The sequence below is a fragment of the Lipotes vexillifer genome, unplaced genomic scaffold (genome assembly GCF_000442215.2).
Source record: "Lipotes vexillifer unplaced genomic scaffold, Lipotes_vexillifer_v1.1 scaffold230, whole genome shotgun sequence".
Taxonomy (NCBI): Eukaryota; Metazoa; Chordata; class Mammalia; order Artiodactyla; family Lipotidae; genus Lipotes; species Lipotes vexillifer.
In genome coordinates, this window is record NW_006775143.1 from 6,095,779 (window position 1) to 6,107,669 (window position 11,891).

Below are 11,891 nucleotides of genomic sequence, written 5' to 3' on the forward strand. Positions count from 1 at the left end.
CGCTCTTCCCTCCCTTGCAGTTCAGCCTCCTGCCCTGCACCCGCGGCCCCCAACCCTCCGATGACGTCCTTTCCTGATGATGCCCTGCTGTGATATCTGGAATTCCTTTGGTTCAATCACCAAAATATATCGATACATATGTTCGAACTCTTTCTAGTCCCTGGCTTCCTCTCGAGGTCTACAGGTCTCCGGTGCCTCTCAGGAGGAGGCAGATCAGGGGTTACATCCCGGCTGCAGGTTCAGCTAGTGTCTGGCTCACTCACCACTGCCACTCCAGAATATTCATTTCCTTTCAAAATTCACTTCTTAAAAATGCATGCCCCCTCCCCCCTTAAAAACGCCAGCATCGCGGTTGCCCAGTACTCTGCCCGGCTGCACCCTCCCCTTCTTTAAGGACTCGACTTCTACTTCACAGTCGTCCTCTCCCCTGCGTCACCCCTGCTGCTGTCCTGGAGGTATCCGCAGCCGCTGTCGTGTGAACTAATACCCTAGTCTCCCAGGTCCTCGACATCCTGGGCTCTGAAGACTGCCTTCCCCGTTCTTGAGTCACCAGACTCAGGCCATTCTCTGAAGCTGGAGTCAGATATTCCTCTTCTGCCCCAAGTTCTGCATCCCCTCCTGCAGCCACACGCTCTCAGGTTCCACATTGTCAGTTATTTCTTTGCATTCCTAGCTTTCTCCACAGAATCATGCTTTTTGCCTATAAATGTGCACCTACTTAAAGATAGTCTGATGATCTTACATTTTGTCCAAGGCTGGACTAGCCGTCCCTTCACCGCTAGACAGCATTTGCTTCTACAGCACCTCCCACTAGCACACGTCTAATCGCCCTACCTGCATTTGTGACCATATGATACTCTGCCTTACTTGCTGTAACGGATGAATGGTTCACATTCTTTTGAAAGCTGGTTTCTTCATTTGTCTTCCATAGATCTACATCCTATTATTTACTGTCCCATTTCTCTGCTTCCCTGTGTAACTCCTGAAAACAGTTGTCTATGCCAACTGCCTGTAATTTCTGTCTGCATATTGTCTCTGGAACTCACCCTAATCAAGCTTATGTCTCCACAAATTCACTGAAATTATTCTTGTAAAACCACCAGTCGTCTCCACGTGGCCAAATCCAGTTGTCAATCTTCATCCCTTGTCCTGCTTGAACTTTCAGCAGCATTTTCCACAACGAATCACTCCCTCTTTCTTCTCTTTCTTTCTTTTTTTTTTGTTTTTGGCCACGCTGAGCAGCATGTGGGATCTAACCTGTGACCCCTGCAGTGGAAGTGCAGAGTCCTAACCACTGGACTGCCAGGGAAGTCCCCCCCCTCACTCCCTCTTTCTTGAAACGCTCTCTGCACCTGTCTTCAGCAGCCCTGCACTCTCCTGGTTTTCCTCCTACCTTACTGGTTGTTTCTTCTCAGTCTCATTTACTGGCTTCTCCTTCCAAATGCAAAATGTTGGAATACCCTAGAGATCAGCCTTTCCATCTCCTTTCTATCTACAGTCATTCCCTGGGTAATCTTCATCCAGTAGTATGGCTTAAGTACAATCTTCTGATTACTTTCAAACTTAAGTCCCCAACCCTGAGCTCTCTTTGTGTTGGTTAGTCTCCAGAGATGGCTGCCACCCGATCCCTCTAGGCACATGCCACTCTTCTCATCAAAAGGTGGAGTCTGTGTTCCCTCCGCTCGCGTGTGCTGGCCCTGTGACATGTTTTGACAAATAGGCAGAAGAGGTGCTATGTCATTTTGGACCTATCCTTTATGAAGACTGACAACTTCTGATCTCGTCCTTTCTGGAGAAACCAGTCGCCACGTAAGAAGTCTGACTCCCTGAGGTGCCAGATATGTGAATGAAGATACTTTGGACCTTCCCATGTAGCCCACTACTGAATGCAGCCAAGTGAGTGACCCCAGCTGATGCCACATAGAGCAGAACTGCACAGCTGAGCCAGTCAGTCAACCCACAGGATGATAAATAATAAATTGTTGCTGTTTTAAACTCCTAAATTTTGGGGTAGTTTATTTATTATGCAGCAAAAGATAACTGAAATACCCTTGATCTCCAAACTCCCATATCCACTGTCACACTGACATCCCCACTTGGAAGTCTCATAGGCAACCAAACTTAACATGTCCAGACTTGGACTCTTAATGCCTCACCTTCCTGGCATACTCTTCCCCTGGCATTCCCCGACTCAGTAAATGGCTATTTGCACAGCCATAAATTATAGGAGTTATTCTGGACTCCTTTCTCACACTCCTCTTTCAATCTTAGCAGCTCTAGCCTCAAAGTATATCCAGAATCCCATGAATTCTTACTACCTCCACTTCTAACATCTTGTTCCAAGCCACCGTCATCATATACCTAGACTTCTGCAACAGACTTCTAACTGGCTTTCCTCCTTCCACTTTTGTCCCCCATCCTTCATCTCACCCCACAGTTGAGAATTTCAACACAACAGCCAGAGTGATATTTTAAAAATGTAAGTAAGGCATCTGAAAAGATGCTCAGCATCACTAATCATTAGGGAAATGCAAATAAAAAACCACAAAGATGGCTGCTGTCAAAAAAAAACAAACAAACCAAACAAATCAAAAAACAAATGTTGGTGAGAATGTGGAGAAATTGGAACCCTCGTGCACTGTTGGTGGGAATGTAAAATGGTGCAGCTGCTGTGGAAAACAGTATGTTGGTTCCTCAAAAAATTAAACATAGAGTTATCCTTTGATCCAGTAATTCTGCTTCTGGGCATAAACCCAGAAGAACTGAAAGCAGGGACTCGAACAGATATGTCTGCACCCATGTTCACAGCAGAATCATTCACAAAAGCCAAAAGGTGGAAACAACTTAAATATCCATCATTGGGCGAATAGATAAACTATGGTATATACATACAACAGAATATTATTCAGCTTTAAAAGGGAATGAAATTCTGATCCACGCTACAACACAGATGAACCCTGAAGCCATTATGCTAAGTGAAATAAGCCAGACACAGAAGGACAAATATTCCACTTATATGAGATGCCTAGAGTAGTCAAATTCATAGAAACAGAAAGTAGAATGGTGGTTTTACTCAGGGGCCGGGAGAAGGGGGAAATGAGTTATTATTTAATGGTTACTGAGTTACACTATGGGATGATGAAAAAGTTCTGGAAATGAACAGTCGTGATGGTTGCACAAAAATGTGAATGTACTTAACGCCACTGAACTGTAACATTTAGAAATGGTAAAAACGGTAAATTTTATTTACATTTTACCATAATAATTTTTTAATATAAGTTAAGATCATGTCTTTTCTCTAATGAGTTTCCATCTCACTAAGAATAAAAGCCAAAATCTTTACAATAGATTACAACTATACAAAATATTGTCAAATGAGTCTCTGTTGGAACAAAGAGAATTTAGCTGAAAACGGGCAACGTTTTTCCCACTTGAATCTTAATGTACTCTTTTCTCTTTTCCTCTTAGAGTTATTAAGCTTTTCTACTGAGAGGCTGTTGATCTACTGAAAACTGCCAGTGACCAAAATGACAATTGGAATTTGAGCCAAAAGTATATGTGCTTCCACCTCGTGCTAGAACTAACAGGTCTGAATGATAATGAATGTCAGTCCCTGGTCCCGAGTGATATTCTTATTCTTTGCAGCTTTGGTCAGACAAACCAGTCTGGTCCATCAGACAGAAAGTAGTTTGACCTGAGATGCCCAGCCCTTCCACTCTACCAGAAGGTGATGATGTTTTCTTAGCCCCTGCTGTCTGCCTCAATGTCAGGGGAAAGCAACTTTGAAGAGCGAGGGACCTCCCCCTGCTTTTCCCTCTGCCTGGCATGGTCTTCCCCCTTTACCCATGTAGCTTTGCTCCCTCAACAGTCTCAAGTCTTTACTTAAATGTCATCTTTTAAATGATGCCTGCTTGGACCACTGTATTCAAAATTTCATCTCCCTTTATCAGCAACCTTGCTTAATTTTTCTCTGGACACTTGGCACCCTCTAACATAGAATGTAACTGACTTTCTTATTTTGTTTATTGTCTGCCTTCTCCCACTAGAATATAAGGGCTGTAAGTGCAAATACTTTTGTGTGTGTGTGTGTGGGGGGGGTTTCACTGATATATACCCCCAGTACTTAGGATAGTGCCTGGCACATTATAACAAGTGTCCAAACATTTTAATGAACAAATGAAATAAGTCTGACCATCTAAAGGGAAAACTGGCATCTTGGTCCTCAGCATGGACCCTCTCCCCAAGTGAATGTACACACAGACATACACACAAAAAAACTTACGCCTATAATCTTAGGGGTTCCTAGACTCCCTGAAACCCAGCCACGGGTGCCAGGTTAAAGCTCTTTGGTCAGAAGGAATTTAGCTGTACCTCTTCGCGTGCTTCTCCAGTGTAGTCTTCTGGAAATCTCCATGCCACAGATGTTATGACTGTTGGGAGTCTCCCAGGAGATTCCAGAGCCTTGTAATATTGTAGCCAATACAGTGAGGCTGGCAGCCATAATTCTGTTAAGAAAACAGGAGTGTGTGCCAGCCCCTCATTATTCATTACCAGGCTATTAATTCAAGCTCTCTTAGGAAAACATCCAACAGTGAAAAGACAGGCTCTGAGCAGCCACAAGCTAAAGCACAGCCAGCCCTCTGTCCTGGTGTCCCGGGTTAGCCACTTCTTGGGGCCAATGCTGAGCTGCCCCCTTTGAACACACCTGGCTCCTTGGGGATGGGAGTTGCCCTGCAGGGTGACAGTGACCGGATCCTGGTCCTGTTCAACGTCGCTAACTCCCGAGGCTGCAGAATCCAAGAGGACTGGCTGCTCCTTAGAGGAGGAGCTCACATGTCCAGCGTGCCGGGCAAGAACTGAAGGTTGAGTAAGCCTTTCACAAAAGAAAGGGGTGATGACAGAGGAGCGGGTGGAAGGAGAGGGCATCCTGGGCAGAGGGGAGGAGCAGGCCCAGTGCAGAGACGCGGGAGTGGGGTAACAGCACGAGCCAGCCTCCACGTGGAGGGTATGGAGCTTTATCAGAAGGGCTTTGGAGAGCCATGATGGGGTAATGATAGAATAAGGTATGCATTTAGTGAGATTTTCCCAGGAAGCAGTGGAGGATAGACTAGTAGAGGCAAGAAGACCACTCAGGTTGCTTTTAAGTGATCCTGGGGCAAGCGGTATGGGCTAACCAAGCTGGTGGCAGCGAGCAGAATGGGAAGGGGAGAGATACAAGGGTTATTAAGGCGGTAGAATTATCCAATGATGGAAACACAACGGAGGATGAGAGAGGAATGGGGGGAGAGGGAGGATGGAGGTCATAGAAAATGTCAGGTTTCTGGCTTGGGCAACACGGTGGATACAAGTGCCATTACCTTAGGAAGAAATACGGTGGGACCTGGGTCGAGGAGCCTTTCTCAGCTGCGGCTCCACTAGAGAAGTAAGCACTGCTGCCCTAAGGCCTCCACCGTCTGGAAGGAATGAGCATCTCTCCCCTTATCTAGAATGGCACTAGTTCTCAGGAGGATTGAGAAAACAGGCACTCGGGTTGCATTCTGCATTCTGCGGTTCAGACAAAGAGCCCCGGTTGAAAAGTTTTCGATAACGTAGGTCTGCTTATGCTCAGGCCATGGGAGGGGATGAAATCGCCCTGACAAAGTGTATAAAATTGAATCAGTATAAATGACAGAGTCAAGGGATGAGGCGCCTGAGAATCTAGAGACACAGCGAAAAAATCAGGAGACAGTGACACCTTAAGTCCTCATGGAAGCCAAGGAGAAGGTAACTTCAGACAGGAGAGGCTGGCCAAGCTGTTTCCCACAGGGGGTGGCTGCACCACTGGTGATGCTAGAGAGGATTCTTGGGGTACATGTGGGCAAACACTTTTAACTTTAGTAGTTATGTATTGTTATCTCTATGTACTGCAAGTAATCCAGCATTTATGTAGCAATATAAATAACCATAGCTAACAGTTATTATTTTTTGACAGTTACTAGGTACTGGCCATTGTTCTAAGTGCTGTATATGTATTAATATTCTTACTTAATCCTCACCACAATCCTACAAGCTAGATATTATTGTTATCCCCTTTTTAAAGATGAAGAAATTGAGACACAGAGAGGTCAAATAACTTGCCCAAGGTCACAGAACTAGTAAGAGGCAGAACTGGAATTTGAACCTGAGGGGTTTGACTCCAGGAACCCTGCTTTAATAAAAAGGATTTATTTCTGGCTTACTCAAGTGAAAGAGAAGGATCAATTTCAAGAAAATAGCAAATAAATAATAGAACAAGTGGACTCAGCTATCACAAAATTGTTAAGGAGGGACACGAATGACTGACACTTGGGAAACAGTGCCCTGGCTGCATTGTTACATTGAGGAGAAATGCATGATAGTGAACTGTACATAGTCTGCACATGTCCTGAGACTACAGGACAAAAGGAAACATCTAGATAATGCTGTTCCCTGCCTATGGGGAGGTCCAGTTGCATCCTTTCAATTCTGGGCCATTATCCTAGAGACAGACAACAACAAACCACAAATATCGTATTAACTGTTATCTGTCAAAAATGTTATTTGTTATTGGTGGGCGTTAGATTCTTTAATAATGTCTTGAAAGATTCACTGGGTTCTTTAAATGACCAAACTCTTACACATTATCACCATACCTAAGTGTATTAGAAATGTGCTAAATTACTTGCATGACTGCATTTTGAACATTTCAACAGCTGAGTACATTGTAAATACTCCGCAGGAATTTTGATTTCTCATCCTTATTTCTTTGGGATCCCATGAGTAATACAAGAAGCTTGTTTATTGCTGAAATTTATCTTGCTTAATGTCTTTCATGTCTGTCCCTGGTGTCTTACCAGCAAAAACGGTAGTGAAAATGATTCTAAGCAGAGGAAGAAATCAAACAGGGAAACCGAAAGAAGAAACAGAAAAGGAAATGTACTGGGGAAGGAAGATGGGCTGCACACCTTCTGGGGCTCGAGTCCTAATCTGGGAGAGGGCAAGAAAAAGGAGATGGAACAGACTGAAACAAGCCAAAAGGTATTGTTCCTGAGAGACACCCTCAGGCACTGGGAAAGAATGTCTTGACACCTAAGGGAGAGTGGACAGGCACCAGGCCATTGACGCCTCTAGCTCTGTCTACCCTAGTAATACATCCTTGCTGGTCCTTGCCTGCAGGTTCTCTCATTCTTTCAAGGTTTCGGTAGCATGTAGTTTCCAGAGCAATGCCATAAGGAGTATTTGTCCTTAGGCCTAGAAGGCCATGTGCTACCCCAGGCCTCTTGGGGCCCTGGCTCAGTGTGCCCATCTTGGGTACTTTCAGCATGATGGATCACACCTCAATCTGTATGTTACAACTAAGGCTGCTGGGATCAACCATATTTCCACAGATCTACTCTCTGTATTAAAGGGAGAGACAAAATGTGTTGCTATCTAGTAGATGCAAACAAGGCCATGTTAACAATTCAAATTTCACTGGTTCTTGCCATTACTGTTACAACTCACCATTCTTGCCTGAAAATGTTCCTTGGGTATTATCTAGAGGGTCTTACTTGCATTTGTCAGCATCATTACTCTCACCTCTCCTCAGGTCCTTCCTTTCAGCTTGAAGATTCTGTGATTCTATGAGATTGGTAAGGAGGGTTGTGGAGTCTCTAGTATACGAGCTTTTTGTGTGTTTATTTTAAAGTCTGCCTTATAGAAAATTTCAAACATCTACAAAAAAAGAGAGAAGAGTATAATGAATTCTCATGTACCCATTGATCTGCTTTAACAATTTATATACCATCTACACCTCCACCTTCTCTACCCCTCTGGATTATTTTGAAGAAGATTCTTAAATATTTTAGCATAGATCTCAAAAGACAACTCATTTTTAAAAAAATCTAGTGCAGGAGTTTTTAAACTTGGGTTTATATATGTAATGTTGCATGCAAATACACATCTTCTTGAGAAAATGACCTACAGCTCTCATCAAATTTTTTAACTGGTTCAGGAGTCTAAGATTTTAAAAATCATTGCTCTAAGCAAAACAATGAGAAGAGATTAAATTTGCTTTAGGGTCAATATTTGTGAATGAAACCTCTCATCTTTTCACCATTACCACCATTACACTCATTCTTAAGTATTTTTCAGAAACTTGTTTCCTAGGAATGATTTTAGCTGTTGTATATAGAGAACAGTAAATTTCAACTTTAAAAGGTTTTAGGATTAAATGCACTCTCCAAAAGCCATAAATACTAATTTAAAGAGCAGAAAAACATTAGAGGCATGTATACAATGGTCAATATACAATCACCACGAGAGCTTTCCAAATGGGCCCTCAGCCTGCCAAGTGAAGAAATCTACATCAGAGAACCAGAGGGAGAGTCAGTCAGAACTGATTTCACCAGAAGCATTAGCTCAGAGGCAGAGAATACAGGCACAGAACTGCTCAAAATGTCCCTACTTGTTTTGCAAAATACAAAGGACAACATACTTCCAGGCATGTGATGCTAAAATAAACGCGGAAACCATACATACTGCTGATTAAGTTAAAATTACTCAGTTATTTTAATAAAACAGACATAAAATATACATTAACATTTTATTTTCAAAAATCTGGGTTAAACAGGCAAGCTGCAGGTACATAAACCAAACCAAACAACACACCAACAACTTAAAAAAAAACAAAACAAAAAAACCCCAGCACCTTGCAAATTGTTAAGACTCTACTGGACTATCAACTAGAGGGCTGGACTAAATGAACAAGAAACCCTGACGCTCTGTGACAGAAAATTGATGCCATACGTGCTTTCCCACTCGGGTGATCCCACGTGCACATACACGTGTGTACATGTGCAGGCATCACTGGAGGAGGAAAGAAAAAGTTGAAAATGGTACAATAAAATAATTCAAGTTACTGACCACTTCCTCTGTCCTTCAGAATGATGTTTCCAGAGTTAAGAAATTATGGATGCCTCCTCTACATTAAAAAAAAAATCCAGAACAGTGAAAACATCAGGACACAGTTTTATTGCTATCTTTTGGAACATACGGCTACATAGAAAATATTAAAAATTTCAGTAAAAGCAACGTGTTTCTTGTCTAAGTAGTTAAAGTGAACAGACTTTTGTTAGTCACAGCCAAGCAGGAGGAGACCCTGGGAAAGGTTATAATTGGAGCTTATCCAGAAGAGGCTCCTACCATCTGCAAGAGCTTGGCTATGCTTCAGAAGGAAAAATGAAGCAAACGCAAAGCAACCCATGCACTTTTCCATTTCTAAATTTAAAGCAAACATGCTGGTGTTGTTGAAATTTTAATTTCCAGGTTAAATTGTCATGACCACTTGGGGCACAGACAAAAGCTTTATATGACCAGGAAGGAACTGAGCAAGGCCAATGGCACTCAGTGTTCCTGTGTGTTTTCAAGTCTGTTCAGTGCAAGCAAATGAAAACCAAAAGAAAGCAACCCAGCTTTAGTTCTAACACTGGTAACTGTAGACCCTGGAAGGAAGTAATTTAATGGGTTTGTTTTTGTTTGTTTTTACTTCTTTTATTCCCTTACTATCTGAATTTAGACACAGTTCCATAAAACTTCAAGTATAGCTAAGGAAAGCACCTCACTGCCCCCAGCCAGCTTCCTGCTGTTGAAACTGAACTTTTCTGGCATTTGTATTCTAAAACAAGTTTCATTTCTCCTGATCTCTTGTTAAACACAGATTTTATCTTCTGTAATTTTCTAATTTTGCACCTGTTGTTAGTTCCGAGTTTGGGAAGAGTGGAGAAGCACACAGGATGGGCTCCACAAGCTCTGGTCTAGGCTATCAGACACCAGGACGAACGTGGGGACCCCTTGGCTTTTTTCACTTGGAAGCAAGGGACTCTTTCAGGATAGAGTTTTGTCTTGTTTTGTTTTGTTTTGTTTTGCGGTACATGGGCCTCTCACTGTTGTGGCCTCTCCCGTTGCGGAGCACAGGCTCCGGACGCGCAGGCTCGGCGGCCATGGCTCACGGGCCCAGCCGCTCTGCGGCATGTGGGATCTTCCCGGACCGGGGCACGAACCCGTGTCCCCTGCATCGGCAGGTGGACTCTCAACCACTGCGCCACCAGGAAAGCCCAGGATAGAGTTTTAAATGGTAGTGGGGAAAACAGCAATTTAAATTTTATTTGTAGGAAAAAGTATCTGAATTTTCTATTTTTACTATAATGATCATGCATCACTTCAGTAATAAAAAAGAAACACAATGCTGTGAGGTGGCAATTGTTTTTAGGTACATTTTCTTGTATTAGTTCAGCCCATTTTAAGTGAGGACTTTGGGCATTTGGGGATATTGTGGCTTCTGGCTGTATTATCTATTTAAAAGCATACATCTTTCTTCCAGTGGGTAATGATCTGATACCCCACAGTCCCTTGAAATTATAATATTCAACAACAAAAAAATTTAACCAAGCTTTGTAGGTTGCAGTATAATTTATCTTTTTAAGAATAGTACATAGATGGTTTATTTCAATGCTTGTCATAACTAAAAATATTTTCCATATCTTTACACATAAAATGTGTATCGAATACCAAAGTCACAACTTTTCCCCTCAGAATTCCCTATCGTTTCCTGGCACTTGGTGCTATAGAGTAGAAGTCTGGAGCCAAAATGTTCTTTTGTTTTCTGATAGGCAACTTATTACTATCTGACTGAATGCCTACAGGATTTTTCATTCTTTATCCTTGGTAGTTTAAAATTTTGCCAGGAGGTGATTAGGTACAAGTCTCTTTCACCTGTTTTTTTGACCTGGAATGCAATGAGACCTTTCAATCTAAATACACAGATTTTCATTTTGTTCAGGAAAGATTTCACTTTTATAGTCTAATGATATTTTTCTTAATATACTCCTTCCATCAGGAAAGCAAATGTCAGTAATGTTAGCTAATGTTCTGTCTTCTAAATCCATTATCTTTCCCCTATTTTCATCTCCTGTTTCTTTTGAAAGAATGATAGGAAGAAAATCTCGTTTGTCCTTCACACTGATTTTTTTTTTTTTTTTGGCCACATCCCACAGCATGCTGGATTACTTCCCTGACCAGGGATCGAACCCGTGCCCCCTGAAGTGGAAGCGCAGTCTTAACCGCTGGACCGCCAGGGAAGTCCCACACTGAGTTTTTTATAAGCATCTGTATCATTCTTTTCTACTTCCAATGTGGATTTTAATCTGCTATTGTGTTTTTAGCTTCCCTGAAATCCTTCTTTCTAGTTTATCTTCTTTTTCATTTTATTCCATTGCCTTTTTCTCTTAATCCATTCCCATTTTAAGATAACATACTATTGCTGCATAGAAGCAATTCTTCTGTTCCTTCAATTATGACAAAGAGAATCCTAAAATTTTCTTGTTTCTTGCAGTAGACTACTTTCAACTGTTCTCGAAGTTGTTCATTTTCCTTCGTTCAGTCACATTTTTTTTTTTTTAATGCCGCATTTGTTTTCTCTATACTCATCCTTAAATGGTCCTTTCTCCTCAAACCCAGTATTTGCCTTTCATTTTGCTATCTGTTCACTTGAGTGTTTGTCAAATCCCTTTTTTGGATGCACAGGTTGAGGGTAAGAAGATGTACATATTTCCATGTCCAGTTTCTAGTTTAACACTTTTCTACTGAAGTGGCATCCTTTTCCTTTCTATTATCTGGTTTTCTGGATCTCTGATCCAACACCATACATGAAAAATCACAGTATTTGCATTTTCTGCTACTTGCTTATTTATTTTGTCCTCACCTAAAGGGCGTTTTTCTCAGAATGCACTATGCCTCCAATAGATCCTCTCTGCTTGCTGCTCACATTTTAGCCCTAGAACTTGGAGCTGGACTGAATGAAGAGGAGGTGGGTGGGGAGATGGGAGAGAGGGTGGGATAGAGAAGCTTTTCACTTT